This window comes from Callospermophilus lateralis, chromosome 8 (assembly GCF_048772815.1).
Source record: "Callospermophilus lateralis isolate mCalLat2 chromosome 8, mCalLat2.hap1, whole genome shotgun sequence".
NCBI classification, from domain to species: Eukaryota; Metazoa; Chordata; class Mammalia; order Rodentia; family Sciuridae; genus Callospermophilus; species Callospermophilus lateralis.
This window is the reverse complement of record NC_135312.1, coordinates 77,536,190-77,553,114: the sequence shown is the minus strand read 5'-3', so window position 1 is coordinate 77,553,114 and position 16,925 is coordinate 77,536,190. Positions and strand designations below refer to the sequence as shown.

The following is a 16,925-nucleotide window of genomic DNA, read 5'->3' as shown; positions in this document are numbered from 1 at the left end:
ACAAGTAATTGGCTTTGATAAGATATCAATTACTGTTACCCTTAGTATGTTACTCTGTAAATATCACAGAGTTGGTCCAGTGATGCAATAGTCTGTATGGCTATAGTATAAAACCTGTGCTTCCATAATAAACTATGCACTATTCACTGAAAGCACATGAAAGATAATACAAAAAATAAAAAGAATAAAGCCATGCTATGTTCAGTACAAGTGTGGGGGTTTTTATTTAGTACAAGAGGAGTTGTGGTGGGGATGGATGACAGTGGGCTACTATGAGGATCTGTTTTTTTAGGGCCTTAGCTGAGCTAGGTAGGAGTTAGTTACTTTGGGTGGGCCTTTTGGCTGACAAGGCCAGGTCATGGGAGGATTTTTGGTGGCAGGGTTAATTTACAGCATGGAAAGAGGGAAGGAAGGGGAACAGTAAGGCACATTCCCTCCTGGGGCCTATCATCCATATCCTTCATTCACAGCACTGTTTCACAGTATACTTTGATTCTATAAAGTCTTTGTAACCTTGTTAGTGACTGATAACTGACAGCAATAAAAAACAACTAATTTATTTTATATAAACATAAAATGAACTGTAAGTGGGAGGAGTAATTTTCTTAGTCTTGCACTTGTGCACTAACAGATGAATTTTGGGTCATTTTCACATTCTTGTCAATATTTCTGACTCAAAAATGTATTTTTTGAAATCCCCTTTGAAATAGTTATAACCCCTTATCATTTTTCTCATTAATTAATTAAATAAAATATTTAACACATGTTCATTCTTATATCTTTGTGAGTCAGATGTTTTCATGAGAAATAATGCTCTACTAAAATGTCCACTGGATTCCCCCAAGACAGCCAGCCAGTCTTTGTGACCTGTAAAGTGTACCTCTTTGTCACTCGAGGCTGAGGTGTGTAATTCTTGGTTCCCTGTACTGAATATGGGGCTCTGTAAAGACTTTGTGGCTCTCTTTTTCTAAATTTAATTTTACTAACTACTAATTTTGGGTTTTGATCTTCATTTTGTTTTTATTTACTTAAAGCAAGTAACTACTATTGGCAGCATGATAAGAAATATGGTTTCATACTCTGGCTGCTTGATGATTTTGGTAAGTGGATTAGTGGTATACAGAGATCCATTTTCTTTAAGGTAAGAGACAATGGCAAATCTGGTGTGTTAGTCTTTTTGTTTGATTTTATTTTATTTTTTTTTCCATTCAGAGCTCAAATCAATAAGAATTCCCTGCCTAGCAGGAAAGAGTGAACTCTGTCTATACTGATGAGTTTTAAATTTTATGAATTTACTCTTGGCCCATAGCTTAATAGAGTTTGAAATTTTATAATTGAAGTTCTAGAATATAGTTTAGCTCTTTGACAAAGGGTCTGTCTTCCACATGGTTAAAGTCAACAATATACTGGTTCTAGACCACTCTGGTGGGTTCCGATTTATGTTTGAGAATATCCACTTGTCCTTGCTGTATGTTGTGGATTTCAATTCCCAACATCTACTATAAAGAATACAGCCTTACAGACACAGTTTAACTACTCCCACAAATGAATAAGTTAAATTCCTATAAGAAATTCTGTATATGTAATGTGTATATATACCTACATGTATTTACAAAAGATGATAAGGAAACTTCATGTTTCTTTTTTGTTTGTTGTTGCTCAGTTTGTTAATGAAGAGAAACTATATTTGCTCAGTAAAAGTGAGAAGAGCTATTCAAGATCCTGACCAATGAGTCTTGTGCTTTCTTTTGTCATGGGGCTGAAACTATAGAACTAAAGTTATAAGTCCTCCACATTCATGTTTCTGAATTAAAAAAAAATCAAATTCTTATTGTGGGAGTAGAAACTATTTCCAACTTCTGGGGATTATTGAAAGTTGAGTAATACTTCCTACAATATAAAGGAATTATGATTAATTTGCATATATACAAATATATGATTATATTCATATATATTTAGGTTTATGTATTTATTCATATATGTTTATATTATATATATAAATATATATAGCTTATTTCTGTTTGTTTCTATACTGTATTTGTTTTAGTACTATTTAATACTTTAGTATTTAGTACTATTTAATATTTCATGACATGAATATACCACAATGTGCTTACTCATTCATCTTTTTGATGGACATTTGTGTGGTTTACAGGTTTAGGCTACCTCAAATTAAACTGCTATTAATACTACTGTATAAGTCTTTTCATGGAATCTGCTTCCATTTCTTTTGGATAGATATGTATGGTGAGTGTGTATTTAAAGAAACTCTCATTAGCCAAAACAGTATATTATGATGTTACCATCAGTATGTGAGAGTTCCAGTTGTTTCATATCTTCAGGAAAACTATGTTTTTCATTTTGATTTCAGACATTAATTGCAGCTGTATAATATTAAGTAGCTGAAATTTTAATGAAATTTTACTAATGATTGATAATCATAAATATTTTCCATGTGACTGTATAGAAATCATACTTCATTGATGAGGTGAATGTAGTTAAAAACCTTTTCAATATTTTTAATTCAGTATGATTTTATAATTGAGTTTAGAGTTTTATTTTTAATGTATGAATTCCTTTATGACTTTATGGAAATTGCAGCTACTATCTCTATATTGCTTGTCTCTTTATTCTCTTAAAAGTCTATTTTTCTTATTACAGTGTGTTCTTTTATTATTACAAATGTGAACTCATTAATTATACAAATGAATGGGTTTCATTTTTATACTTTTGCAAAACAAAAGATCTTAATTTTGATAAATCTAGTTTGATAACATTTTATAAATCAAGTTTTTATATTTTATGTAAGAAGAGTTTGTCTAACGCAGGGACACAATAATTTCATTCCTTTCTTCCTCAATGTCTAATAATTTTAATTTTTGAACTATCAATTCTTTTTCACTGATCTATTTTTGTTTGGTTGGCAATACCACAGTCTTGTAACTTGAAATTTTATAGCTATAGCAAAGTCAAGTAATAGGACTTGTCCCACTCTGTTTTCTGCTTTCAGAGTTCTTTTGAATATTCTAGGTAATTTGCTTTTCATATGAACCTTAGAATGAACATAATGATTTTTATAAAATATGAATGCTGAAATTCTAATATTAGTATTATAACAAAATATCAACTTGATTAGAAACCTTTTCAATATTTAGTGTCTTACAATAATGTTTTTTTTTGTTGTTGTTGTTGTTTCAGTGATGACTACTGATGTATTTTATTAGGATAGTTTTAAAAATGTACCTCTTTGTTTAAATGTTCTAATTGTTCATTGAAATAAAAACAGCTTTTGTGTGTGTGTGTTGATCTTGTATCCTGCTACATTGTTATACTTATTTATTGTTGCTAGTATGTATTTGTGGAATCCATAAATCTTTTTACAAAAAGTCATGTCATGATATGAATAAAGATGGATTTACATTTCACTTATTCAAATTTTAAATCTATTTAATTTTTTCTCAACTTATTCTACTCAATACAACCTCAAGTTCAATGTTGAATATAAATAGTAATGCAAACAGATTTTCCCTATCCTGATGTAAAAGTGAAAGCATTCCCTTGTTAGCTTTAAATATGTTAATTATGTTAGTCTTTCTGATACTTCAGTGAGTATGGGTATTTTTTAATATGAGTATCAAATTGATCTGACACATTTGCTAAAAAGACATGTCTCCACTGATTTCCTTTTAACCTTTGCTATTAGGATTGTGAGGAATCAACTTCTTTTTTTTTTTTTCTTTTTTTGTGTGTACTACTTCTGATTATGTTTTTAAGCTAATATTTAAAACTCAAATGCCATGTAAACATTTAGATCTCTGATGTTAAAGAAAAATCTTGCAATAGTAAGTCCATTTAAACACAAAAGATACCAGGGTAAGTACTGCTGACCCGTTTGAAAGGGCTTCCTCAGCAGCCCTCATTAATACTCGACTATGATGGGAAAGGCCAGTTTTCATTTAACATTGTGCTTTTTTTCCTTGAGAACAATAAAGCTTTTAGAATAGAGAAACATTTTCAATATATGATTCTTTCCAAAATAAAGACTTGTAACATAAAGGTTAGAAATGTCAGAAAAATTGGGAGAAATGATTTTTTTCTGTTAAAGAAAAAAATTGTTCCTACATATTTAATATACAAATAGTGTCTTTGTGATGCGGCCATATGTTATTACATTGCCACATGTGAATTTTCTGATCATTGTCTTGTTTATTTATAGCATCATTCCATTGTGGCAGTAATATATACTTGGTATAATTTATTTTAATTTGTAAGATTTATTTTAGACTTAAAATATGTTTTAAACTGTAATATACTCAAAAAGAATGTATAATTTTTTTTGTACCAGGGATTGAACTAAGGGGTATTAACCATTGAGCCACATCCCCAGTCTTTTTTTAATATTTTATTTAGAGCCAGGGTCTCAGTGAGTTGCTTAGCACCTCGCTTTTGCTGAGGCTGACTTTGAACTGGCAAACCTCCTGCCTCAGCCTTCCAAGCTTCCCTGATTATAGGCATGCACCACCATGCCTGGCTATGTATAATCTTCTTCATTGTGTATGTCTCTTAGTTGTGCTTGGTCCATAGTTTTATTTAAAATAGCTTTTTTCTTTTCTTTCTTTCTTTTCTTTCTTGATATTCTTTTTGGATTATCTATCCATGATTAAAAATAGGGGTTCATAGTGCCCTACTTTATATGTTTGCTGTCTTTCTGTTCTATTTGCTTTTCTATGCTTAAATGCCTTGATCTATAGTGTATCTATTTTTACAATTTACCCCTTGATGTATTGACTGTTTATCATCATATGATGACTTTTTTTCTTATGGAACAATTTATTCCCCTAATTTAAAGATTTTACCCAGTCACTCTATTTTAGTTACCAAATTTGCATGAAATGTCTTTTTCCATTCCTTTACCTTTCAACATTAAATTTAAAGTGGATATCTTGAAGAACAGTACATATTGGGTCTTAATATTTTTTACCAATTGTGACTCTCTATACCTTTTGATTATGGCATTGAATCCATATATATTTATGTAATTTTTAATAAGAAGAATTTTCTATATTCTTATCAATGAATAGTACCTATACATATCAATGGGATTCAGTGTGTACTTCTATATTTGCATTGGTTAAAAACAATTACAGAGCATGGGCCCCAGCGCAGAATTGCCCCACCATTTCTGTGGTAGCCCAGGCTCAGGTTGGGGCCAGGACCTCCTTCACTGACCTATGCAGCATCCAGGCCAAGGCCTCTGCTGACCTGCTTGGGAGTCCAGGCCCAGGGTAGTACTGGGACTGCTGCACTGACAGGCAGACCCATGCTGGAGCTCAGCCTCCATCCGAGGACCACCCCTGCCACCAGTGTGGGATCCCAGGACCAGGGTAGGCAAAGTTCTGCACCCTGCCCCCACCCACCTGGAAGCCCAGGTCTAAACCATTTCCATCCTGGTACACTGCAGCCATCACCATACCCTCCCCACACAGTAGCCTCTACCTTGCAAAAACAGTGCCTAGAAGCAGCTTCATCTCAGAACAGTCATCATAAAGCCATTGAAAGGCTCACTCTTTCAGCCCTATCTCCAAAAGAGGGTTCATCCATCTTGGGACACCTCCGCTGCTGTTTTGAGTTACCTCTGCTATCGCTGCCAGCATCTTTATTTGCAGTATCATCCATCAGGGGACATTGTCATGGTTTGGAAGCCCAATACCAAGGTGAGGTACAGATAACCTGCACACATACTACAAGATTATAAGGTAGAAATTGTAATACCTCAGATCTGCCCTGCAAGAAAGGAACACACATAGACAACGTAAAAAAAAAAAAAATTAGGAAAGAAAGTGCCCCAAACCATATTCTACAATAACAGAATCCATGGGCAGCACAGTTGATAAAATGTCAGAGAATGAGTTCAGAATATATATAATTAAAATGATCTGTGAATTAAAGAATGATCTAAATGAGCAGATGTAGGCAAAATTGATCACTCAAAAATTGATCACAGGAAACCACTGATAACACCAACAAAGAGATAAGGGAGCAAATACAGGTAGCAAAATATTAATTCAATAAAGAGATTGATAACACCAACAAAGAGATAAGGGAGCAAATACAGGGAGCAAAATATTAATTCAATAAAGAGATTGATAACACCAACAAAGAGATAAGGGAGCAAATACAGGGAGCAAAATATTAATTCAATAAAGAGATTGAGATTCTGGGAAAAAAATCAGACATCTTTGAAATGAAGGAAACAATAAAGCAAATAAAATACTCAACAGAAACCATCACTAACAGACTAGATCATTTGGAAGACAGAATTTCAGATAATGAATACAAAGTGTACAATCTGGAAAATAAAGTTGTCCACACAGTAAAGATGGTAAGAAACCATGAACGGGAAAACCAGGAATTATAGGAAAGCATCAAAAGACCAAATCTTAGAGTTATTGGCAGAGAGGAAGGCACGGAGATTCAAACCAAAGGAATACACAATCTCTTCAATTAGATAATGTAAGAAAATTTCCAAAACATGAAGAATGAATTGTAAAGTCAAATACAAGAGGCTTACAGAACACCAAATGTACAAGATTACAACAGATCTACACCAAGGCACATTACAATGAAAATGCCTAGCATACAGAATAAGGATAGAATCCTAAAGACCATAAGAGACAGGAATCAGATCACATATAGGGGGAGACCAATTTGTATCTCAGCAGATTTTTCAACCCAGACCCTAAAGCCAGGAGATCCAACAACATATACTAAGTTGTGAAGAAAAAAAAAAAAAAATGGATGCCAAGCAAAAATCTTACACCCAGCAAAATTAAGCTTCAGTTTTGATGATGAAATAAAAACCTTTCATGACGAAAAAAGGTTAAAATAATTTACAGTGAGAAAGCTTGCATTACAGAGCATCTTCAGCAAAACATTCCAGGAGGAAAAAAGAAAATGAAAATCAGCAAAGGGAGGGACTACACTGAGGGAAAGGCCACTCAAAGGAAAAAAAAAAAAGTCAAATTCAATACCTAAAATAACCCAAAATGTCTAGGAATACAAATTCTTTTGAATGTGAATAGTCAAAACTCATCAATTAAGAGACATAGAGTGACAGGTTGCATTAAACAACAACAACAAAAACCAATAACAACAACAACAACAACAAAAACAATAATATGTTGCTTTCAAGAGTCTCATCTTATAGGAAGACATCCATAGACTGAAGGTAAAAGCTAGGAAAAAGGTAACACTTATATGGACCACACGAATAAGCAGGGGTTTTCATCCTCATATAAGATAAAGTAGATGCCAAATCATAGCTAGTGAAGATGGATAAAGAAGCACATGGGGCATCCATATATGTCAAATAAATTCTTCTCAAATACAAAAACAAAAAGACCAAACACAATAATACTGGGTGACTTTAGTACACCTCTCTCATCACTAGATAGATCTTCCAAAGAAAAATTAAACAAAGAAACTATAGAACTCAACAATACAATCAATAATTTAGACTTAACCAATATACATATAGTATTCCATCCATCAACTAGTGAATACACTTTCTTCTCAGCAGCACATGGATCCTTCTCCAAAATGCACCATATATTATGCTATAAAGCAAGTCTTAGCAAATACCAAAAAAAAAAAAATAGAGATACTACCCTGCATTTTATCTGACAATAATGGAATGAAATTAGAAATCAATCATAAAATTAAAAGCGAGACTAAACAATACACTATTGAGTTATGCATGGATAACAGAAGATATCAGGGTAGCAATAAAAAAAAAAAATAGAGGTAAATGAGAACTCTGATACAACTTACCAAGATCTCTGCGACACTATGAAGGCATTGCTAAGAGGAAAGTTCATTGCATGGAGTTCATTCATTAAAAAAAAAAAAAGTCAACAAATAAATGACCTGACATTAGAGCTCAAAGCATTAGAAATAGAAGAATAAACCAAAATCCAAAGTAGTAGATGACAGAAAATAATTAAAATCAGGGTAGAAATCAATAAAATCAAAACTAAAGAAAAAATATCTAAAAAAAAGAAAAATGACAACACAAAAAGGTGATTTTTTGAAAAAAATAAATAAAATTGACAAACCCTTCGCCCCTCTAACAAAAAGAAGGAGGGAGAAAACTCAAATTACTAAAATATTTGATGAAAAAGGAAATATCATGACAGACAACCATTGAATTACAGAAGACAATTAGAAAATATTTTAAAAATTTATACTCCAGTAAAATAGAAAACCACAAAGACACCAAGAAATTTCTAGATACATATGATCCACCCAAACTGAGTCAAGGGGACATACACAATTTAAACAGATCAATTTCAAGCAAGGAAATAGAAGACGCCATCAAAAGCCTACCAACCAAGAAAAGCCCGGGACCAGATGGATTCACAGATGAGTTGCAGAAGACCTACAAAGAATAATTAATACCAATTCTCTTCTAATTATTCCATTAAATGCAAAAGGAAAGATCCCTTCCAAACTCATTCTACAAAGCTAGTATTATCCTGATATCAAAACCAGGCAGAGACATACAAAGAAAGACAATTTCAGACCAATATTTCTGATGAACAGTAGTGCAAAAATGTTCAATAAAATTCTGGCAAATTGCATACAAAACAAATTTAAACAATAGTGCACCATGATCAAGTGGGGTTCATTCTAGGGATGCAAGTTTGGTTTAACATATGGAAATCAATAGATATAGTTCATCACAGCAATATACATAAAGATAAGAATCATATGATTATATCAATTGATGCAGAGAAAGCATTTGAGAAAATACAACACACTTTCCTGTTCAAAACACTAGAAAAACTAGGAATAGTAGGAACATACTTCAACATTGTAAAGGTTATCTATGCTAAACCCAAGGCCAAAATTATTCTAAAAGGCAAAAATTGGAAGCATTCTCTCTAAAAACTGGAACATGACAGGAATGTCCTCTTTCACCACTTCTATTCAACCTAGTTCTTGAAACTCTAGCCAGAACAATTAGAAAGATAAAAGAAATTAAGAGATACAAATAAGAAAAGATTAACTCAAACTATCAGTATTTGCTAATGACATGATTCTATATTACAGGATCCCAAAAAGTTCACCAGAAAACTTCTAGAATTAATTAACGAATTCATCAAAATAGTAGAATACAAAATCAATACCTATAAATCAAATGCATTTCTATACATTAGTAATGAATCCTCTGAAAGAAAAATGGGGACAATTCACATTAGACTAAAAAAAATGGGAATCAACTTTCAAAAAAAGGTGAAAGACCTCTGAAATAAAAACTACAGAACACTAAAGACAGAAATTGAAGAAGACTTTAGAACATGAAAAGATCTCCCATGCTCTTGGATAGGAAAAATTAATATTGTTAAAATGGCCATTCTACTCAAAGTGCTATACAGAGTCAGTGCAATTCCAATTAATATCCCACACACATCCCTTACAGAAATAGAAAAAGCAATAATGAAATTCATTTGGAAAAATAAGAGACCCAGAATATCCAAAGCAATCCTTAGCGACAAGAGTGAACCAGAGGCATCACAAAACCAGACCTTAAACTATACTACAAAGATATAGCAACAAAAACAGCTTGGTATTGGCACCAAAATGGACATGTAGACCAATGGTATAGAATAGAAGATTCAGAGACAAATACACATAAATACAGGTATCTTATACTAGACAAAGGGACCAAAAACATACACTGGAGAAAAGAGAGCCTTTTCAACAAATGGTGCTGGGAGAACTGTAAATCCATCTTTAGCAAAATTAAAATAAACCCCTATCTCTCACCATGCACAAAACTCAATTCAAAGTGGAGCAAGGACCTAGGAATTGGTTCAGGGACCCTATTCCTAATAGAGGAAAATGTAGGCCCAAATCCTCATCACATCAAATTAGGCCCAGACTTCCTTAACAAGACTCCTAAAGTGCGAGAAATAAAATCAAGAATTAATAAATGGATGGACCCAAACTAAAAAGCTTCTCAGCAAAATAAACAATTACTGTGGTGGAGAGAGAGCCTATATTTTGGGAGCAAATTTTTGCCACATGCATGTCAGAGCGAACACTAATCTCCAGGATATATAAAGAACTCAAAAAACTTAACACCAAAACCCACACAACAGAATCAATAAGTGGGTTAAGGAACTGAACAGACACTTCTCAGAAGAAGACACACATTTGATCAACAAATACATAAAAAAAAAAAATTCAACACTTCTAGTCATTAGAGAAATGCAAATCAAAACTATTCTAAGATTTCATTTCACCCCAGTCAGAAAGACAGTTATCAAGAATACAGACAACAATATATCTTGGGGAGGAAGTTGGGGAAGACACATTCATACATTGCTAATTGGACTGCAAATTGGTGCAACCACTGTGGAAAGCAGTATGAATATTCCTTAGAAAACTTGGAATGGAACAACCCTTTGACCCAGCTATCCTACTCCTTGTTCTATACCCAAAGGACTTAAAATCAGCATACTATATTAATGCAGCCACAAAAATGTTCATATCAACTCAATTCACAATAACTAAACAGTGGAAACAACCTAGATGCCCTTTAATAAATGAATGGATAAAGAAATTGTAATATATATACACAGTGGAATATTATGCAGCATTAAAAGAGAATAAAATTATGACATTTGTAGGTAAATGGATGGAATTGGAGAATATCATGTTAAGCAAAGAAAGCCAATCCCCAAAAAAGCAAAGGCTGAATGTTGTCTCTGATAAATGGATGCTGATCCATAATAAGGAGGACATGGGCAAAGTGGAGCAACTTTAATTGGGCAAGGTGGAGGGAGTGGTGAGGAGGATGCATGGGGGCAGAAAAGACAGAGGAATGAGATGGACATCATTACCTTAGATATATGTGTAACTGCACATATGGTGAAATGAAATGAAAACCAGAGAAAAGAAAAGTCGTGTTGCAATTGCGTACAATGCATTCTGCTGTCATATATACCTAATTAAAATAAATAAATTAAAAAAAAATAAAGGCAACTTCAGGTTTGGCACTAAAATAAAAAATACACTATTTCCACCCTCTGATCCTCACTCCTCTCTTAGTAATCAGTATTATTTTAGCAATCAGTAATCAGTATTCTATTTTCAGACCTCCACTTATGAGAAAGCACAAGTGTTACTTGTATTCCTGCATCTGGCTTATTTAACATAATTTCCTCTAATTCTACACAGTTTGCTGAACTTTACAGGATTTCATTCTTTCTTATGCATAAATGATACTCCATTGTGTATATATACAACACTATTTTTATTCATTTGCCTGTGGATGACCACTTATGTTATCCCATATCTTATGTTAGTGCTGCGATAAAATATGGGTATGCAGGTATTTATTTATGGTTTTGATTTCATTTCCTTTTGTATTATATACCCAAAGTGGGTATATATATTAATTATTCATTTTTGTTTTATGGAATTTTTCATGTTGTGCTCTATGAGGCGAACAGCAACTAATATTTTCTTTTTCTCCAAATGCTCATGAATATATGCTATTTTTAATAATAGTTTTTTTTTAATAATCCACATTCTTAGTTGAGGTGAGATAATATTTCATTTGTAGTTTTGCATTCCCCTGATTACTAATGATATTGAACATTTTTTGATTTTTTTTTTTTGCCATTAGTATTTTGACATTTCTTCTCTTGAGAAGTGTCCCTTCACATTATTTACCCATTTTTATTTTTTTATTGGATAATTGTAGTTATATACAGTAGTTTATTTTGACAAAATCATTATTCATGGAATTTATTAAAATTCCTGTTTCCCGTCCTTTGCCGCTCCTTTTCCTTTTCCCTATTCTCATTCCCTTTCTTACTCTACTCCACTGATCTTCTTTTTGTTAGTTTATTTATGTATTTTTGATTCATAATTTATACATAAAGGTGATATTCCTGTGGGATATATAGATATAGATATATGAATTTCTTAAAGTCCTGTCACCGTTCCTGTCCCCACTCCTCCTCCTTCACTTTTGATCTTCTTCTAGTCCACTTATCTTCCCATTTCTTTGTGTTATCTAATCCCCATACCCCAACCTCTTTCCTTTATTTTGCTGTAGCTTCCATGTATGCATTTTTTTTATTTTTTAAGTTTATGAGTTCCTCATATATTCTTCATGTTAACCTTCTGTTAGATTAATAGATTAAATTATTTTCTATGCCTTAGAGTTTGTTTTTTACTGGTTTTGGTTATCCATCCAGGGAATCATATATGCCAGGACAGTGTTCCACCCTCAGCCCTGTCATACAGTTTTGTTGCTTCTTTTTTTAATTGCTTACTATCTCTTTAAATTTTGTTGATTATTCTAATGAAATGCTTTTGATTTTTAATATATTTTTTTAACTACTACAGGTTTCTTCTTTGTTTCTGCCAATATACTGGCTTAAAATATTTTATTTAAATGTTTTCTTAGAATTTTATTTTATATATAATTGTAGTTGTTACTTTAAGCTGGAACAACTTTAATTATATACATCTGCACTTAAATGTCACTCCTACTTCAACTTTACATTATTGATTCCACAAGTACTTCTCCTCTAAACCAACTGTATGTTAATCAGCTTTCTTACTAAAATGAAATACCTGAGATAATTAACTTATAACAAAAAATGGTTTATTTTAGCTTACATTTCTGAAAGTTCTACTCCAAAATCAGGTAACCTCATTGCTTTGAGAATTTGGTAAAGGCAGAACATAATTGTGGGCAGATGTGGTAGAGCATACCACAGACATCAGGAGCCAGTAGCACAGAGAAATAGAATGGTCTTCTTTGGTAACATGCCCAGAAAAACCTAATAACCTCTTACTAGGTTGCAACTCCTAAAGTTCTATTGCACCTTCAAAGGCACCACACTGGAGACCAAGTCTTTAACTTGTGAAACAGCAGGTAACATTTAACATTCAAATTATAGCAAGATGTAAACATCAAAGAGAAAGAAATGTAATGCTAGCATGCAAATTATCTCTAAATGTGTTTTGCTCCATTTTTGCATTACTGTGACCAGAATACCTGACAAGAACAACTTAGAACAGAAAATTTTTATTTGGAACCCACAGTTACCAACTATTGACAGCTGACTCTATAGCTTTGAGCTAAAGGTAAAGCAGTACATCATGGGGGAAGGGCCCAGAGAAGAAAAATTCTCAGCTCATTGTGGGGCTATAAAACAGAGTAGTGAAGGGTCTAGAGAAAGATGGCCCCTTCCATGACCCATTTCTGCTGACCCATGTCCTCCAGCCATGCCTCACCTGCCTACAGTTACTGCTCAGTCAGCTCATTTAAAGTAGGATGGACTGATTAGATTACAGCTCTTATAATCATCTTGCTTTTGAATATTCCCACCACATTAACCTAGGAGCTTATTGAAGACATGTCATATCCAAATCATATCAAAATGTAATATGAAATGAGCAACAAATAGATCATTAGTATAAGCAATGAATTAGTATATTCTGTACCATCCTGATGAATGACTAAATTAAATAATGAAATATTTCTTATAATTTTAATATTTTGCTAAAGGTAATTCTGTTATAAAGAGTGAAAACACAGGGTTATAATATTAATAAATAGTCTTGTTAAAGTCCAATTACCTCACTTATTTCAGGACATGAGAATGGGCATGGAATCACACCCTTTTTTCTGTAGGCATTCTATAGGAAGATATACTAAGAGTTCAAGTGAATATACTATGAAGGTTTGTTTCTGATTAGGGTTCCCATCATTGGCTCTCTCATTTATATAAAGTGAGCTTGGGAGTTTTCTTGCTAGTAAAGAACAAATTACTTGGTCCGGCTATTTACCAAGTTGCTAGAAATTGGATTCTGGGGAAAAAAACTGAGATTTGGTGTTATTCTTCCAATTGGTTTTGTAGGAAATTGAATTCAGGGCAGCTATTGTTAGCCCAGGTTTATTTGTGTGTCTCTGTGCACTTATATACATACTTTTTTTTTTCCCCAGAAAATAGCCCGGTAGTATACATTGCAAAATCACACTTTTGTCAATACTTAGTACAATCTGCTTATTTCTGCTTCACATAAAGACAAGTCAGCATGCTATAGAGGTTCTTTTCCATGTAGTATCCAGAGACACATTGGTGAAAGTTCGGACATTTTAAATTGTGAATTTTATTTAGCTAATGTATCTACATTTACCTGCCATAGATGGGAAAACATGGAGTAAAGAATCACACAATAATTTTTATAAGCAATGATTGCAGTTGCAGAACATTACTTTTTCTACATTCCACTGTCTAAAACTCACTCCTAGGTTTATAGAAGATAAGGAGGTTAAAGATAGTTTCCTTGAGCAAAGGGGCAGGGAGGGGTTCAGTAAATAATAAGACAGTTTCAGCCACAGTGAAAGTAAGATATCTAATGCAAAGTTGTTTTATTCTCTTTTTAAATCATTCTCATTACAAATAGTTTGTTATGACACTTCCTTGAAGCTTAGTGACAGTTTCTTACAGAGTCAACATAATTTTCTCACACATAGATGCTATAAAGAAACTAGTAAATGTGGGTTATAGGGGAATTTCTTGTAGAAAAATGTTTCCCTTAAGCAAACCTTTTTGCAAATGTAGTCCCTTGAAAATGAAACACATAACACATGATCTTTCATCCCCTGAAATGAGGCATTTAAATCTAGTAAAATTCAAATTATAGAATATTTTGTGTAATGATCGTTAAAGTCTACATCAGTATAAAATATTTTCCATCGGCAGTTTTTCTTGTACACCTCATTTATTTCTGCCTGCTATAAGATATGACATAAGAACTTTATTTAAGTGCTTAAAAAATTCAGATTTTTTAACCTTCAAGCAAAGTGTAAGAAATAATGAAAATCATGCTATGGCTTTTAAAAATAATGTTATGAAAGCAATAGCAACACAGATATAATTTTTTTAAAAAGAAGCAGATGATAAGTAGTCTATTAACATCTAAAAATAACAAGAAACCCAGAAATTTGTTCATTTAATCATATGGAGTGCTTAACAAAAAGTGCAATTCATGAGTTATTATCTACCAAGACTCACTTTAAAAGTTCTTTAATAGTCAAAACCTTTTTCTAAAACTTACTGCTTATATAAAGACAGTTACTTAGACAAGAAACACACTTGCACTTGACAAAACATTTACATAAAGAACATAAGCAATTCCATATAGTGAATAGAAAAGACATAAGAGAAACATTTCATTCTTATGAAATCTTTGTTTTTAAAAGATTGAAAAACTAGGCTCCCTGAGCGGCAGCAAGATAGCAGCGCAACAGCAGCCCCTTGAGGGCATTACTCAGCTGGAGGGGCCCTTGGGGTGGCCGACCCCCTGGGGCCCTTCATGTGTCCCGTGTGCCTGGAGGTGTAAGAGAAGCCGGTGCAGGTGCCCTGTGGACACTTTTGCTCTGCATGCCTGCAGGAAATGTCTGAAGCCGAAGAAACCTGTCTGTGGGGTGTGTCGCAGCGCTCTGGCACCTGGCGTCTGAGCTGTGGAGCTCGAGTGGCAGATTGAGAGAACAGAGACTTCTTGCCATGGTTTCTCTAAGAATTTCTTCCTATCTAAGATCGGAGCCCACATGGCTACCTGTTCCAAATACCAGAACTACATCATGGAAGGTGTGAAGGCCACTACTAGGGATGCATCCCTTCAGCCAAGGAATGTCCCAAACCTTTCCTTGTCCTTACTGTCCCGAGAAGAACTTTGATCAGGAAGGACTTGTGGAGCACTGCAAATTATCCCACAGCACGAAGGATGTTGATGAAGAGGACATGATGAATCAGGTGTTGCAGCGCTCCATCATCCCCCAGTGAGCAGAGTCCTTGCTTTCCGACTCGTGTTCTAGAGCTTCCATTACATGTGACGTGTGAAACCTTTTACTCCTACACCTTAACTGTACAACAGACCTGGAAATGAGCCATGGCATTGGGACAGGGTCACTTCTGATGGGAGAAATGGGTCCCCAGGTCAGAGCTCTCTTTTCCTTTGGGCTCTCGCCAAAGCTATCTTCCCCACTATTAACCTTGTTTTGTCACCTAGTCTAGTTGCATTGGTCCTCAGTTACTTCCTAGAGCTTCTGCTGCCTCTTCTGAAAGAAAATCCAGCTTCTTCACCTCCGTGTGTTCTTGTTTCACACTGTTCTTCCCATCCAGGATTCATCTCTCAGATCCTTTGAGCCAGCCAGGACCTTTTCTGGGTCACAAATATCACAATGAAACAAGCATCTCCTTTCCTTGCCTTGAGGTGTATGAGCTCTAGCCACAGTGCAGCCGACCAGGGCTGACGCTCCTCAGTGGTGGAGCTGCCTGCCTGCGGGGTGGGCAGTGGCTGCTAGAAGCTGAAGTTTGCACCCTGGGAAACATTTCAGGAACCCTCTTGGGGTGAACATTCTGTGTTTTGCATGATTTGATGCTGGAAGTTTTATTAGTGATATTTTGCTACACTCCTGCAAACCCTTAGAATTAACTGGTTCAGTCTTAAATGCCTGCATGGTGCCTTTCTAGGATAAGGTGTAACCATATATTTTTAGTGGAGGAGTTTCTAGGTTAGGAAAGTTAAACAGCATTTTTCCCATAAGTGGGGAAAGGAGTCAGCTAAGAGAGCGGGGGTGCCATAGCTTTTTGGTTTTCAAGCTAACAAAGTATTTTCAGATGACTGGGTCACATTTACCTTTCTCTTTGAGGGCTTGTGTACATTCTTGTTCTGAAGCATGAAAAAGAGATAAAATGATTAAAAAGAAAAAGGTGTGGGGGCTCTGGTGGCTACTAGTCTTTTATCTTTTACTTGGTAACTTAGATTAAACTGAGCATTATTTTGCTGTCAGAAATGGTTTCTTTATGACACTTGTTTCAACATCCAAA

General features: G+C 34.1%; 1 pseudogene; it reads left to right on the top strand.

Annotated features, from left to right (window-relative positions):
* Positions 1-5,320: 5,320 nt before the first annotated feature.
* On the top strand, positions 5,321-15,878 carry LOC143405728 (E3 ubiquitin-protein ligase RNF114 pseudogene; annotated as a pseudogene).
* Positions 15,879-16,925: the final 1,047 nt, after the last annotated feature.